We start from the raw sequence: 12,758 nt of genomic DNA, 5'->3' as shown, positions 1-12,758 counted from the left end.
GGACGACAGAGGATGAGATGGCTGGATGGCATCATCACCTCGATGGACATGAGTTTGGGCAAACTCTGGGAGTTGGTGATGGACAGGGAGGCCTGGTATGCTGCAGTTCACGGGGTCACAAAGAGTCAGACACAACTGAGCGACAGAACTGAAAGAAACAAAAGACCTATATATAGAAAACTATAAAAAACTGGTGAAAGAAATCAAAGAGGACACAAGTAGATTGAGAAATATATCATATTCATGGATTGGAAGAATCAACATAGTGAAAATGAGTATACTACCCAAAGCAATCTATACTTCAATTCAATCCCTATCAAGCTACCAACGGTATTTTTTACAGAACTAGAACAAATAATTTCTCAATTTGTATGGAAATACATAAAACCTCGAATAACCAAAGCAATCTTGAGAAAGAAGAATGGAACTGAAGGAATCAACCTGCCTGACTTCAGGCTCTACTACAAAGCCACAGTCATCAAGAGAGTATGGTATTGGCACAAAGACAGAAATATAGATTAATGGAACAAAACAGAAAGCCCAGAGGTAAATCTATGCACCTATGGACGCCTTATCTTTGACAAAGGAGGCAAGAATATACAATGCAGAAAAGATAATCTTTTTAACAAGTGATGCTGGGAAAATTGGTCAACCACTTGTAAAAGAATGAAACTAGAACACTTTGTAATACCACACACAAAAATAAACTCAAAATGGATTAAAGATCTAAATGTAAGACCAGAAACTATAAAACTTCTAGAGGGAACATAGGCAAAACATTCTCTGACATAAATCACAGCAGGATCCTCTATCACCCACCTCCAAGAATATTGGAAATAAAAGCAAATATGAACAAATGGGACCTAATTAAAATCAAAAGCTTCTGTACAACAAAGGAAACTGTAAGCAAGGTGAAAAGACAGCCTTCAGAATGGGAGAAAATAATAGCAAATGAAGCAACGGACAAAGAATTAATCTCAAAATTACACAAGCACCTCCTGCAGCTCAATTCCAGAAAAATAAAAGACCCAATCAAAAAGTGGGCCAAAGAACTGAAGAGACATTTCTCCAGAGAAGACATAGAGATGGATAACAAACACATAAAAAGATGCTCAACATCACTCATTATCAGAGAAATGCAAATCACATCCACAATGAGTTACCATTTCATGCCAGCCAGAATGGCCCTGATCCAAAAGTCTACAAGCAATAAATGCTGGAGAGGGTGTTTGGAAAAGGGAACTCTCTTACACTGTTGGTGGGAATGCAAACTAGTACAGCCACTATGGAGAACAGTGTGGAGATTCCTTAAAAAACTGGAAATAGAACTGCCATATGACCCAGGAATCCCACTGCTGGGCATACACACAGAGGAAACCAGAATTGAAAGAGACACGTGTACCCCAATGTTCATCGCAGCACTGTTTATAATAGCCAGGACATGGAAGCAACCTAGATGTCCATCAGCAGATGAATGGATAAGAAAGCTGTGGTGCATATACACAATGGAATATTACTCAGCCATTAAAAAGAATACATTTGAATCAGTTCTAATGAGGTGGATGAAACTGGAGCCTATTATACAGAGTGAAGTAAGCCAGAAAGAAAAATACCAGTACTGTATACTAATGCATATATATGGAATTTAGAAAGATGGTCATGATAACCCTATATGCGAGACAGCAAAAGAGACACAGATGTATAGAACAGTCTTTTGGACTCAGTGGGAGAGGGTGAGGGCAGGATGAATGTGAGAATGGCATTGAAACATGTAAAATACCATATGTGAAACGAATCGCCAGTCCAGGTTCAATGCATGATATATGGTGCTCAGGGCTGGTGCACTGGGATGACCCAGAAGGATGGAATGGGGAGGGAGGTGGGAGGGGTCTTCAAGATGGGGAACACATGTACACCCATGGAAGATTCATGTCAATGTATGGCCAAACCAATATAATATTGTAAAGTAATTAATCTCCAATTTAAATAAATTAATTTTTTTAAAAGACTTCTCCATCCATATAGCACAGAATATAAAACCCTTAAGTTAATGGTGAAACAATTCTCCACAGCCAGGAACACCCAGAGAGATTCACAGAGTTATATAGAGAAGAGAAGAGAAGAGAGGGGAGGAAGATGACCAGGCGGAGAAAATGGACAATCAAATTGGGAGAGAGCAATCAAGGCAGTAATCAAATCCCTAAGTGAAAATTGATACTGAAGATTAGATTCTTAAAGGTACAAAATTGATAGCAAATATAAAAAAGCAAAGATTAAAAACCTAGACTAGAAATTAGACTCTCAAAAATACAATATAATAAATACAAAACAATCACAAAAAAATTTTAAAAATATATACGGAATTTGTTTTTAAAGAAATATGTTTGGTTTTTTTTTTTTTTTTGAAAGGTTATCGTAGGCTATAAGATAAGGTAATAAAGAACTAAAATTTTTAAAAGAATTGAAAAGTGGTAATAGTAAAAACATATCAAAAAAAAAAAAAAAAACATATCTAGGAATTTCTCTGGAGCTGTTGTAGGCAGTGAGGAGTCAGTTCAGTATCAGATAGTCCCTTGTTCTGTCTTGTACTTGTTCTCAAGGTCTATAGTTGCCTCTCAAGTGCACAGTCTCAGCATTAACTTCAGGGTTTTAATCTGTTAAAACAGACACTTCTGGGGCAGTTCTCCTTTCTTTTTTATTTTGGCTTCCTCTGTTTGCAAGTCTCTTCAGTGTCTAATTTCCGCCCTGACTCAAGGAGACAAATTTAGGCTCATTTGTTCAGTTGTGCTGTATGGAGGGAGGGACACTTCAAACAAATAGCACTGGCATGTGTGATGAGTACTTGCAGTGGATGGCCCACACTGAGTTTGCCACAGCCCAAGGTGGTGTGTACTTCCTGGATTCACACTGCTCAGGCTCCATGGTGCTCTGCAAGGGCCCTATCCCAAGTGGACCCTGAGTTTCATGCAGTTCCCAGATCTAAGCTGCTCAGGTTCTTGGGTGCTCTACAAGGGCAAAGACCTGGCTTTGCATTTTGTGCCCTTCCCAGGTCCGAGAAGCTCAGGCGACCAGGTGCTTGGCGAGCATATTGTCGCAGGTGGGCTGTGTGTCTTATGCACCTCTCCAGTCCCAGCCGCTCGGTTTCCTGTTTCCATCACAAGGGCACAGTCCTAGGTGTGCCATATGTCTCCTCTGGGGAGCACATCTCAGACTGTGACACTTACGGCAGATGTGAAATGTCCAGGATCCCAGGAAGATGTGGTTAGCAACTGGCAGCCAGCTCACAGTTTGGTGGAAAATGCAGTCTCTGGGGCCAAGATTGCAGCAGCCCTTTGCCTTGTGACTCTGGCTGTCGCACATCTGTTTCTCTGCCTCCAGGGAGGGGAGGCCTTCTTCCTCTCCTTTGGTATTCGCTCAATCCTTGGTTCTGTGAGCACTCCAGGGATCACTGTGTGGAGTTAGAGCTTTTCGCTGGAAAGGTCTGTTTGTTTTTTTGTCGCTCTGGCGATCCCACAGTTTGGGTTGATACCTCACATTAGCTCCCTCAGATTGTCCTCAGGGCATTCAGGCCTGGTCCTTACCCTAAGAACCAACGATCCAGCATGTGCCTCCCTGCACAGCCCCCACTTACTTCTGGTGGGTGTGAGCATCTGTGCCACTTCTCTGCTAGTAGTCACAGTTAGGCACATGTTCTGTGGGGTGTTTTTTTTCCTCCCGGTTATGTTGCCCTCTGAGATTCCAAAACTCTCCACAGACATGCCAGTGAGAGGGTTTCTTATTGTGTGGAAACTTCTCCTCCTTCATGACTCCCTCCCCAGGACAGGTCTCCATCCTTAAAACTTTTTTCTCTGTTTTTGTCTTTTATATTTTGTCCTACCTCCTTTTGAAGAGATTGGGCTGCCTTTCTGGATGCCTTTCTGGCTGCCTGGTATCCTCTGCCAGCCTTTGGAAGTTGCCCTGTGGAAGTTGCTCAATATCCAAATGACCTTTTGATCAATTTGTAGGGGAGAAAGTGGTCTCCCCTTCCTATTCCTCTGCCATCTTGGGACCACCTCTGCAATGCTATTCTTTACAACATCAGATTTTACTTTCATTACCAGACACATCCACAACTAAACACCATTTCCAGAGTTTCCTTCAAACTAGGCTTCAGCAATACTTGCATTGAGAACTTCCAGATGTACAAGCTGGGTTTGGAAATGGCAGGGGAACCAGAGATCAAATTGCCAATATTTGCTTAATTATAGAGAAGGCAAGGTTTGATGCCTGGGTCAGGAAGATCCTGTGGAGAAGGAATTGGTAACCCACTCCAGTATTCTTGCCTGGAAAATCCTATTGACAGAGGAGACCAGCAGGCTACAGTCCATGGGGTCACAAAGGGTTGGACATGACTTATCAACTAAACAACAGCAAAAGGTTCCCTCTATACCCACTTTCTGTAGGTTTTTTTTTTTTTTTTATCATGAATGGATGCTGAATTTTGTTGAAGGCTTTTTCTGTATCTATTTAGGATTTTTTCCTTCACATTTGTTAATATGGTGTATCACGTTGATTTATTTATGTATATTGAAGAGCCCTTTCAAAACTGGGATAAATCCCACTTGATCATGTGTATGATCCTTTTAATGTGTTGTTGGATTCTGTTTGCTAGTATTCTGTTGAGGATTTTGGCATCTATATTCACCAGTGTAGTCTTCTTTTTTGTAATATCTTTGTCTGGTTTTGGTATCTGGGTGATGGTGATCTCATAGAACATGTTTGGAAGTGTTCCTCCTTCTGCAAGTTTTTGAAAGGATTTGAGAAGAATAAGTGTTAGCTCTTCTGTAAGTGTTTGATATAATGTGCCTGTGAAGCCATCTGGCCTGGGACTTCTCTTTGTTGAAAAATTTTAAATCACAGTTTCAATTTCAGTGTTTGTGATTGGTCTGTTCATATTTTCTATTTCTTCCTTGTGTAATCTTACAAGTTTTTAAGAATTTGTCCATTTCTTCCAGGTTGTCCATTTATTGGCATATAGTAGTTTATGGTAGTTTTTTATGATCCTCTGTATTTCTGTGGTGTCAACTGTAACTTCTTTCATTTTTAATTTTATTAATTTGAGTCCTCTCCCTATTTTTCTTGATGACTCTAGCTAATGGTTTATCAATTTTGTTTATCTTCTCAAACAACCAGTTTTTATTGATCTGGTTTCATTGATCTTTACTATTGTTTTAATTTTTTATCATTCATTTTTGCTCTGATCTTTATTTCTTTCCTTTTATTAACTTTGGATTTTGTTTGTTCTTCTTTCTCTAGTTGCTTTAGGTGTAAGGCTGGGTTGTTTACTGGCATTTATCTTGTTTCTTGAGGTAAGATCGTATGCCTCTAAACTTCCCTCTTAGAACTGCTTTTGCTGCATACTATAGGTTTTGGTTCATTCGATTTTGATTGGCATTTTTTCTAGGTGTTTTTTATTTCCTCTTTGATTTCTTCAGTGATCTCTTGGTTATTTAATAGCATGCTGTTAATCCTCCATGGAAAAACCAGAGATCTCTTCAAGAAAATTAGAGACACCAAGGAAACATTTCATGCAAAGATGGGCACAGTAAAACACAGAAACGGTATGGACCTAACAGAAGCAGAAGATAAGAAGAGGTGGAAAGAATACACAGAAGAACTATACAAAAAAGATCTTCATGACCCAGATAGCCATGATGGTGTGATCACTCACCTAGAGCCAGACATCCTGGAATGGGAAGTCAAGTGGGCCTTACTAAGCATCACTACAAAAAAAAAAAAAACTAGTGGAGGTGATTTCTAGTCTTTCCAATTCCAAAAAAAGGTAGTGCCAAAGAATGTTCAAACTACCACACAATTGCACTAATCTCACACACTAGCAAAGTAATGCTCAAAATCACCCAAGCCATGCTTCAACAGTATGTGAGCCATGAACTTCCAGATGTTCAAGCTGGATTTAGAAAAGGCAGAGGAACCAGAGATCAAATTGACAACATCCACTGTATCATCGAAAAAGCAAGAGAGTTCCAGAAAAACGTCTACTTTTGCTTTATTGACTACGCCAAAGCCTTTGACTGTGTGGATCAAAACAAACTGTGGAAAATTCTTAAAGAGATGGGGATACCAGGCCACCTTACCTGCCTCCTGAGAAATCTGTATGCAGGTCAAGAAGCAACAGTTATAACTGGACATGGAACAACAGACTGGGTCCAAATTGGGAAAGGAGTACATCAAGGCTGTATATTGTCACCCTGCTTACTTAACTTATATGCAGAGTACATCATGTGAAATGCCAGGCTGGATGAAGCACAAGCTAGCTGGAATCAAGATTGCTGGGAGAAATATCAATAACCTCAGATATTCAGATGACACCACCCTCATGGCAGAAAGAGAAGAACTAAAGAGCCTCTTGATGAAAGTGAAAGAGGAGAGTGGAAAAGTTGGCTTAAAACTCAACATTCAGAAAACTAAGATTATGGCATCTGGTCCCGTCACTTCATGGCAAATAGACGGGGAAACAATGGAAAGAGTGAGAGACTTTCTTTTTTGGGGGGCTCCAAAATCACTGCAGATGGCTACTATAGCCATGAAATTAAATGACACTTGCTCCTTGGAAGAAAAACTATGACCAACCTAGATAACATATTAAAAAGCAGAGACATTACTTTGCTGACAAAAGTCCATCTAGTCAAAGCTATGGTTTTTCTAGTAGTAATGTATGGATGTGAGAGTTGGACTATAAAGAAAGCTGAGTGCTGAAGAATTGATGCTTTTGAACTGTGGTCTTAGAGAAGACTCTTGAGAGTCCCTTGGACAGCAAGAAGATCAAACCAGTCAATCCTAAAGGAAATCGGTCCTGAATATTCATTGGAAAGTCTGATGCTGAAGCTGAAACTCCAATACTTCAGCCACCTGATGCGAAGAACTGACTCACTGGTTAAGGACCCTCATGCTGCAAAAGATTGAAGGCAGGAGAAGGGGATGACAGAGGATGAGATGGTTGGATGGCATCACCAACTCAATGGACATGAGTTTGATTAAGCTCCAGGAGTTGGTGATGGACGGGGAAGCTTGTCATGCTGCAATCCATGAGGTCACAAAGAGACAAGACTGAATGACTGAACTGAACTGAAGCCTCCATGTGGGTTTTGTTTTTTACAGTTTTTTTTTTTTTTTTCCTGTAAGTGAGTTCTAATGTCATAGTGTTGTGTTTGGAAAAGATGCCTGATACAATTTCAGTTTTCTTAAATTTACTAACACGTGATTTGTACCCCAAGATGTGCTCTGTCCTGTAGAATGTTCTGCCTCCATTTAATAAGAATGTGTATTTTGCCATTTTAGGGTAGTAGCTTAGTCATTCAGTCATGTCTGAATTTTTGCGGCCCTATGGACTGTAGCTTACCAGGCTCTTCTGTTCATGGGATTCTCCAGGCAAGAATATTGGAGTGGGTTGCCATTTTCTTCTCCAGGAGATCTTCCCAACCCAGGTGATTAAACCCAGGTCTCCTGCATTTCTGGAAGATTCTTTACCATATGAGACACTAGAGTGAGTGGGTTTTGTTAGGATGTCCTATAAATTTCAATTAAGTCCATCTGGTCTAGTGTGTAATTTAAGACTTGTGTTTCCCTATTAATTTTCTGTCTGGATGACCTATCAATTCGTGTAAGTGAGGTGTTGAAATTCCCCACTACTCTTATGTTACTGCTGATTTCCACTTTCATGGGTGTTAGCATTTGCCATGTGTTTTGATGTGCTCCTGTGTTGGGTGTGTATATGTTTATAATTGTGATGTCTTCTTCTTAGGCTGATCCTGTGATGTTTATGTAGCGTCCTTCCCTGTTTCTTGTAATAATATTTATTTTAAAGTCTATCTTGTCAAATGAGTATTGGTGTTCCAGGCTTCTTTTAATTTCCATTTGCCTGGAGTATCTTTTTCCATCCTCTCACTTTAAGCCTGAATGTACCCCAAGGTTTGAAGTGGGTCTTTTTTAGACAGCATGTATATGGTTCTTGTTTTTGTGTCCATTCAGCCAGCCTTTAGGTTGGAGCATTTAATCCGTTTACATTTAAGGTGATTACTGATATGTATGCTCCCATTGCCATTTTCTTAACTGTTTTGGGTTTGTTTTTGTAGGTCATTTTTTTTTCTTTTTTATTTCCTGCCTAGAGAAGTTCCTTTAGCATTTTTTGTAAAGCTGATTTGGTGATGCTGAATTGTCTTATCTTTTACTTGTCAGTGAAACTTCTGTTTTCTCTGTCAAATCTAAATGAGAGCCTCGAATCAAGATTATTCTTGGTTATAGTCTTTTCATCACTTCAAATAAATCATGCCATTCCCTTCCGGCCCTCTCAGTTTCTACTGAAAAATTAGCTGATTACCTTATGGGAATTCCCTTGTTTGTTATTCGTTAGTTTTCCCTTACTGTTTCTTTCAAACATTTTATGTATTTAATTTTGGTTACTTTGATTAATATATGTCTCAGCATGTTTCTCCTTGTGTTTATCCTGGATGGTACCCTCCAATCCTCCTGGACTTGGATGATTATTTCCTTTTCTGTGTTAGGGAAATTTTGAACTACAATCTCCATTTCTTTTTGTTCTTTTTTCTTTATTCTCTCTGGAGCAGTTATTTCCAGTATTCTTTATTTCAGCTCACTTATCCATTCTTCTGCCTCAGTTATTCTGCTATTGATTCCTTCTAGAGTATTTTTAATTTTAGTTATTTTTTTGTTCATCACTGTTTGTTCTTTAGTCCTAATTTGTTGTTGTTTAGTCCCTAGGTTGTGTCTGATTCTTTGTGACCCCATGGACTACAGCACATCAGCCTTCCCTGACCTTCACTATCTCCAGGAGTTTGTTCAAACGTATGTCCATTTAGTCAGTGATGCTATCTAACCATCTCATCCTCTGCCATCCCTTTCACCTTATGCCTTCAATCTTTCCAAGTATCAGGTTCTTTTCCAATGAGTCGGCTCTTCACATCAGGTTAGGTCCTTGTTAAACATTCCTTGTATTTTTTCCAGTCTATTTCTGATATTTTGGGTCATCTTTGCTATCATTACTCTGAAATTTTTTCAGGTAGATCGAAGAGGTCTATTGCTTCTTCATTTATTTGTTCTTGTGGGTTTTTACCTTGTTCCTTCATCTGCAACATAGTTCTCTGTGTTCACATTTTGTTTAATTTACTATGTTTGAAATCTCTTTTCTGTGGGCTGCAGAGTCATTGTTCTTCTTGCTTTTGGTATCTGCCCCTAGTGGTTGAGTTTGGTCCAGTGGCTTGGGTAGGGGGGACTCACGCCTGCATTCTGGTGGGCTTATCTGAATCTTGCCCCTCTGATGGACAGGGCTGCATCAGGTGGTATGTTCCGGGGTGTCTTTGAGATTATTGTGACTTTGGGTAACCTGTCTGCTAATGAGTGGGTTTGTGTTCCTGTCTTTCTAGTTGTTTGCCATGAGGTATGCAACACTGGAGTTTGCTAGCCAATGAGTGGAGCCATGTCTTGATATTGAGATGGAGACCTTTGGGAGAGCTCTTGCTGATTAGTATTTCCTGAGGCTGGGAGCTCTCTGACAGTCCAGTATCCTGGACTTGGCTGTCCTACCTCAGAGACTGAGACCTGACCCTTGCCAGAGAAACAACATCCTGCAAGTTTCATGGTGCAGAAGAGGAAAAAAAAGGAAATGAACAAGTTAAACCCCCAAGGCAAATGGTAAAAGCAAAACAAAACAGACAAATAATCACACAGAGAGAAAAACAGAGAAAATAAGAGAGAAGAGAGCAATCAAAGAAATAAATGAACCCACAATGTAAACCAACAATAAAAACTAAACTAACAAAAACAAATCAAAAGCATAAAGCTAATTTAAATAGGCAAAAATGAATAAAATAAGCTCACAAATGATTAAAAAAAGAAATAAAGTATAAGGAAATAACACAAAACTACGAGTAAAAATATAGTTAAACAGAGATTAAAACAGAGCAAAGGAAAAAAATAAAGAAGTAATGCATTATAACAAAAAAAAAACACAAAGTAAAATAGAAAAAAATATATTAAATAAAAGATAGAGAAGAAAAATTAGGAAAAAATAAAATATAATAAAAAAGAACAATAGAACAAAACAAAAACTAGTAGTAATAATTATGTTTTCCCAGAACCTCAGCTGTCAGTGTCCTTCCCTGCTAAGTGAGTCAGAGCCAATCCCTGCCTTCCCCTCCAATCCTCCAGTACTGTCTTTGGACCTGCTGTGGGCACTGTGGAGCAGGCTCAGACTTTGGCTCAGAACTGAACAGCAGGCCCAGTTCTCGTGTGTATTTGTCCCCAATGTCCACAGTTGTTAAAGCTAGAACAGCCTCAATTATGAGAACATTCATTATCTATTCAGATATTCCACAGATGCAGGTTTACCAATCTGATTGAGGGGATTTAATCCACAGCTCCTGCAGCTGCAGGAGAGGTTTCCAATCCTCTTCTTTGGTTGTGCCACTTCTGGGGCCCAGCTTTGGTTTTGGCCCCACCTCTGTGTGTAACCACCCTTTGGTGTCTGTTTCCTGACCAGGTGAGAGGGGGTGAAAGCAGCAGATGATTAGGGCATACTTACTCAAGCCAAAGAGTGGGAGGGATATGACAGCCACATTTGGGACATGTGGGGAATGCCTGCAGTGGCAGAGACCCGCAGGAAGTTTGCAATAGCACAGGGCATGCCATGAACTCTCCTGAGTAAGTTGGTCCAGGATCATAGGACCTTTGGCAGTGGCAGGCTTCATAGGCTTCTGTAAAGGTGTGGGCAGTGACCTACACTTACTCACAGGAACTTTGGGGCAGTGATAGCAGCAGTAGCAGTCCATGTCTGCCTCTAGGGCTTGAGATAGTAGTCATGGCTGGAGTCTACACCTGGAGCTCATGCAGGCAGTGCCCTGCTGCCTGTGAGCGGGCAAGCCTCTCTCCTTGTACAACCCCTAACGATGGTCCCTTGCCTCTTTGATGGGCCAAGCCTTCTTTCTTGGACTCCTCAGGCTGTCTTCACTCAGCCAACCCCTAGTCCTCTCCCTGGAGTCTGACCTTCAAAGCTCAAGCTTCAGCACTCAGTTCCTACCTGCCCTGGTGGGCAAGCAAACAATTATCTCAGGCTAGAGAGTGCCAATAGGCACTGACTCTCTGTGCAGGACTTTCCACTTTGCCCCCTGCACACTGCACTCTCCTCTGAAGCTCCAAAGCTCCCTGCCTCCTGTCTCTGCCAGTGAGGGGACTTCATAGTATTGGAAACTTTTCTTCCTTCACAGCTCCCTCATAGAGGCTCAAGTTCCTTTGTATATATATTTTTTCTTTTGCCCTACTCAGTTATGTGGAAGTATTCTTGCCTTTTTGGAAGTCTGAGGTCTTCTGCCAGCATTCAGTAGATGTTCTGTGGGAGTTATGCCACATATAGATGTAATTTTGTAGTATCTCTGGGAAGAAGGTGAGCTCCATGTCTTATTCTTCTGGCATCTTGGAGGTTCTTTCCACTTGTTTATTTTTTATTGTGTTGCTTGGGTTTAGGTGTCCAAAAATCATTAGTAAATCTGCATCAAGAAGCTTTATTCCTGTTTTCTTCCAAGAGTTTCATGATTTCAATTCTTACATTTAAGTCTTTAATCCATTTTGAGTTAAGTTTTGTAAGTGGTATAAGTTATGGGTCCGATTTTATTTTTTGCATGTGAAAATGCAATTATTCCAGCACCATTGATTGAAAAAGCTGCCTTTTCTCCATTGGTTCCTTTGTCAAATGTTAGTTGACCATATATTCTTGAGTTTATTTCTGGGTTCTCAATTGTGTTCCATTGGTATATGTGTCTGCTTTTATGTTAGTATGTACTGTTTTGAATTGTGATGACTCTTGCTTTATTCTCTTTTTTTGTCATTTTCATTCATGCTTTATTAAGTCTATTCACAAATACTCAAACTATACAGAAGCATATGAGATACAGAATATAAGTTAAGATCCTTTTCTATATGCTGGCTTACTTTAAAGGGTCAAGAAGAAACATATTATTTACATTGAGATTATCTATTAGTGTGTACAGAAAGTTTAAATTACCTGCAAGAAAATGTATATAGACATGCACCTGCCCATGCTATGATCTGATATATACTGGGAAAATTAATTACAAGCATCTCTTCTGTTTCTTTAAACATGATCAGCCAGATACAGAAGTTGGCATTCATAGTTAGTGTATTTCTGCTAAATACCTTTGTTGTGAAGTCCTGAATTCTTCATTTCAAATAGTTTTTGTTTTGTTACTTTTGTCATTAGTCCTTTGTTTTCCGCATTTCTTTTTTTTAGACACATTATGCAAGGTAGATACCAATGAGGTTTTCAAGCTCTTTAATGCCTTCCAAAACCTGTATACTACTTAGATTTTACATTATTTCCATTATTTCTCAACTTTAGGTAGCAACACCATGAATTTGTCATTGTTTTGCTTTATTGACTATGCCAAAGCCTTTGACTGTGTGGATCACAATAAACTGTGGAAAATTCTTAAAGACATGGGAATACCAGACCACCTGATCTGCCTCTTGAGAAATTTGTATGCAGGTCAGGAAGCAACAGTTAGAACTGGACATGGAACAACAGACTGGTTCCAAATAGGAAAAGGAGTACGTCAAGGCTGTATATTGTCACCCTGCTTATTTAACTTATATGCAGAGTACATCATGAAAAAAACTGGACTGGAAGAAACACAAGCTGGAATCAAGATTGCTGGGAGAAATACCAATAA

At 39.7% G+C, this 12,758-nt stretch overlaps 1 pseudogene; it reads right to left on the bottom strand.

The window, feature by feature from the left end:
* Positions 1-12,217: 12,217 nt before the first annotated feature.
* Positions 12,218-12,758, bottom strand: part of LOC147340626 (centromere protein R-like) — a 32,613-nt pseudogene continuing 32,072 nt past the window's right edge.

This window comes from Bos grunniens, chromosome X, assembly GCF_055505025.1.
Source record: "Bos grunniens cultivar Pamir isolate PY7600 chromosome X, Bosgru_T2T1.0, whole genome shotgun sequence".
NCBI lineage: Eukaryota > Metazoa > Chordata > Mammalia > Artiodactyla > Bovidae > Bos > Bos grunniens.
Note: the sequence above shows the minus strand (reverse complement) of the source record. Positions and strands in the feature narration are given on the sequence as shown.